At 42.4% G+C, this 4,355-nt stretch overlaps 1 non-coding gene across 1 annotated transcript; it reads left to right on the forward strand.

The window, feature by feature from the left end:
* The first annotated feature begins 1,881 nt into the window (after nt 1-1,881).
* On the forward strand, nt 1,882-2,019 carry LOC119948998. The gene has a single exon (XR_005457097.1). It is a non-coding gene; the product is annotated as a small nucleolar RNA SNORA7 (small nucleolar RNA).
* The last annotated feature ends 2,336 nt before the right edge of the window (nt 2,020-4,355 follow it).

A 4,355-nucleotide genomic window follows, 5' to 3' on the forward strand; every position in this document is an offset into this window, starting at 1 on the left:
GGAGGGATTTGGGAGTGGTAGGATTGAGAAGCAGCGTGGTGTAGTGGATAGAGCATGGACCTGGGAGACAGAGGGCCATGGGTTCTAATCCCAGTTCTGCCATTTGTCTGCTGTGTGACCTTGGGCAAGTCACTTCAAAGTCCTACTGAGAGCTCACAAAGCCCTACTGAGAGTTCACCTCCTCCAGGTGGCCTTCCCAGACTGAGCCCCATTTTTTGTCTCCTCCTCCCTATCCTCCCCCCCACCTCCGTCCCCTCCCCACAGCACTTGTATATATTTGTACAGATTTAATACTCTATTATTTTGCTTGCACATATTTGTTATTCCAGTCATTTTGTTAATGATGTGCATATAGCTATAATTCTATTTGTTCTGACGATTTTGAAACCTGTCTACATGTTTTGTTTTGTTGTCTGTCTCTCCCTTCTAGACTGTGAGCCCGTTTTTGGGTAGGGACCATCGCTATATGTTGCAGACTTGTACTTCCCAAGCGCTTAGTACAATGCTCTGTACACAGTAAGTGCTCAATGATTATTATTGAATGAATGAATGAATGAACTTCTCTGTGCCTCAGTTACCTCATCTGTAAAATGGGGATTAAGACTGTGAGCCCCACAGGTGACAACCTGATTACCCTGTATCTACCCCAGCACTTAGAACAGTGCTTGGCACATAGTAAGGGTTTAACAAATACCATAATTATTATTCTTATTATTATGCACCACTATTAAACTGAGCCACTTGCCATGTGCTTTCCTTTCGATTAAAAGATCAAAAGGAGGAGCAGTGTGGCCTAGTGAGTAGAGCTTGGGCCTGGGAGTTGAAAGGACTGGGGCTTTTATCTCAGCTCTGCTACTTGTCTGCTGTGTGACCTTGGAAAATCATTTCACTTCTCTGTGCCTCAGTTACCTCATCTGTAAAATGTAGATTAATTCTGTGAGCCCCCATGTACAACATGGATTGTATCCAACCTGATTATACTGTATCATCCCCAGTCTTAGTACAGTGTCTGGCACATAATAAGCACTTATCAAATACCGTTAAAAATATCATATTCATCATCTATGGTATTTATTGAGAAACAGCGTTGCTCAGAGCACGGGCTTGGGAGTCAGAGGTCATGGATTCTAATCCCGGCTCCATCACTTGTCAGCTGTGTGACTTTGGGCAAGTCACTTAACTTCTCTGTGCCTCTGTTCCCTCATATGTAAAATGGGAATTAAGACTATGAGCCCCACGTGAGACAACCTTGATTACCTTGTATCCCCCAAGTGCTTAGAACAGTGCTTGACACATAGTAAGCACTTAACACATACCAACATTATTGTTATTATTATTATTTATTGAGCACTTACTGTGTACAGAACACTGCATTAAGCCCTTGGCAGAGGATAATATGAGTTGGTAACCACGTCCCTGCCCACAGAGTCCGTACAATATAGAGGGGGAGAAAGACATTAATCGAAATAAATAATTTATAACACAATGTCCTTTTTATGGTATTTGTTAAACACTTACTATGTGCCAGGCACTGTAGTAGATGTAATATAGTCAGGTTCATTCAATGGCATTTATTGAGCTCTTACTGAATGCAGAGCACTGTACTAAACTCTTGACACAGTCCATATACCACATGTGGCTCACAGGCTTAATTCTCATTTTACAGTTGAGGTAACTGAGTTATAGAGAAGTGAAGTGACTTGCCCAAGATCTCTGAGCAGACAAATGGCAGGGCTGGCATTAGAATCCAAGATCTTCTGACTCCCAGGCCCATGCTCTATCCACTAACTCATGTTGCTTCCCCTTTTTTATCTTTGCCTTTATGCATGGCATGTATCAGTATCCATGGCACGTATTAAGCACTTACTATGTGTTTGAGACCCCATCTCAGGGTCGCACCTGGAGGGTTTCCAGTACTCTACCAGTCCCAATTAGGGGAGGGAGAGTAAAGCAGAGGCTTATCCGTTCCATTCCTAGCTTGGACAGTGGCTAGCAAATGGAAGGCAATCTGCTACAAGTCAAAACTCACCTGTGCTGGGCAGCAGCAGCATGGGAGAGAGTCGAGGGTGGAGACTCAATTTGACTGCACGGAAGGAGGCAATGGTAAACAATTTCGGTATTTTTACTAAGAAAACTCTACGGATACACTTGCAGAATGATTTCAGATGAAGAGCGGGGCCTTCTGGGAGAGATGTTTCCGTTGTGTCATTATGGGTGGGAAACAACTCGACGGCATGAGACAAGACAAAATGTGTTTGAGAAGTATAACCTAGTAGAAAGAGCCCAGGAACTGGGATTCTGCTGACTTTAATCCCAGCTCTGCCACTTGTCTGGACTGCCATTTTGGACAAATCCTTTAATTTCTCTGCACTTCCATATCAAGCTTTTGAAAACCTTCAAGACATAGGTGTGATGTATTCACTGCTCATGTGAAGCTTTCACTTTAACTGGGTGGACAAATAGAGAAGTATCAACCATTAATATGAAAATACACACACACAGAATCATGCTTAAAAGAATAATGATTGCTGTCTTTGTGTTTACTCTGTGCCGAGCACCGAACTAAGCACTGAGGGCAAGCAGAGTACTATAATAAGTACTTGGGAGAGTGCAATAAAGTTAATAGACAAAATCCCTCTCCTCAAGGAGCTGACATCCTACTGTTTGCAGAGCACTATACTAAGAATTTGGGAGATTCTAACAGAGCTAGTAGGCATAATCCCCTCCCTCTTCCCTCTATATGAATGGGCAGATAGAGATGCACCCCTAGAGTTCGATTGGCATTTTTATCCATTACTTTTATTTATATATTAAACACTCACTATGTGTTGGGCACAGCCCCAAATGCTGGGAGAAGCAGCGTGGCTTAGTGGATAAGAGCATGAGCCTGGGAGTCAGAAGGACCTGGGTTCTAATCCTGGCTCTGCCACATATCTGCTATGTGACCTTGAGTAAGTCACTTCACTTCTCTGTGCCTCAGTTGCCTCATCTGAAAAATGAGGATTAAGTGTGTGAGCCCCATGTGGGATAGGGACTGTGTCCAACCTGATTAACCTGTATCTTCCCCAGTGCTTAGAACAATGCTTGGCATATAGTGAGCACTTAACAAGTACCATAATTACAATTATTATTATTATTGTTAGATTGAGATGCACCCCTGGAGTTTGATTGGTACTAATATAATTATTTTAATGACATTCGTTAAGTGCTCACTATCAGCTGTTTGACTTAGGTCAAGCCAATTCACTTCTCTTTGCCTCAGCTACCTCATCTGTAAAATGGGGATTAAGACTCTGAGTCCCACGTGGAACAATCTAATTACCTTGTTTCTACTCCACCGCTTAGAACAGTGCCTGGCACATAGTAAGACTAGCATATCTAGACTGCACAATGTCTCTGGACTGTAAGCTTGTTGTGGGCAGGGAATGTGTCTGTTTAATGTTATATTGTACTCTCCTGAGCGCTTAGTACAGCATTTTGCACACAGTAAGTGCTCAATTATTATGATTGAATGAAATACGATTAAACTATTGGCAAGCACTAAATTCATACCATGCGTTGATTGACTAATTCCTCTAGACTGTAAATTCTCTGTGGGCAGGAAATATGTCTACCAACTTTATTTGTTCGTTCATTCAGTGGTACTTGGGAAAGTACAATACAATAATAAACAGACCCAGCTTTATTGTATTGTTCTCTCCCAAGCACTTAATACAGTGCTCTGCACGCAGTCAGCACTCAATAATTACCATTGATTGATTGACTGATTGAGAACAGAGTAGCCTCGGTTGCCTGGGTGCTAAGAGGCTACTGAGGAGAACACACCCATTTCATTCATTCATTTATTCATTCACTCATATTTATTGAGCGCTTTCTATGTGAAGAGCACTGTACTAAGCACTTGGAAAGTACAATTCAGCAACAAAGAGAGACAATCCCCGCCCACAACGGTCTCACAGTCTAGAAAGGGGGAGACAGCAGCTTCGTCTCTATCTTGGCGCTCCCAATACCAACATCTCTCTTAAATGATAATAGTTGTACTTAATCTCCAATTACAGATGAGGTCACTAAAGGACAGAGAAGTGAAGGGACTTGCAGAAGGTCACACAGCAGACATGTGGCAGAGCCAGGATTGGAACGGATGGATTTTAGTGATGTTGTGAAGGTGGGACTGACAGGATTTAGTAATGGATTGAATATGTGGGTTGAGTGAGAGAGGGGATTCATGGATAATACCAAGATTACGGGCTTGTGAACCAAGAAGGATGGTGGTGCCATATACAGTGATAGGGAAATAATGGAAAGGACAGGATTTGGATGAGAAGATAAGGAGTTCTGTTTTAGACATTTTAAGT

Source organism: Tachyglossus aculeatus, chromosome X3 (assembly GCF_015852505.1).
Source record: "Tachyglossus aculeatus isolate mTacAcu1 chromosome X3, mTacAcu1.pri, whole genome shotgun sequence".
NCBI lineage: Eukaryota > Metazoa > Chordata > Mammalia > Monotremata > Tachyglossidae > Tachyglossus > Tachyglossus aculeatus.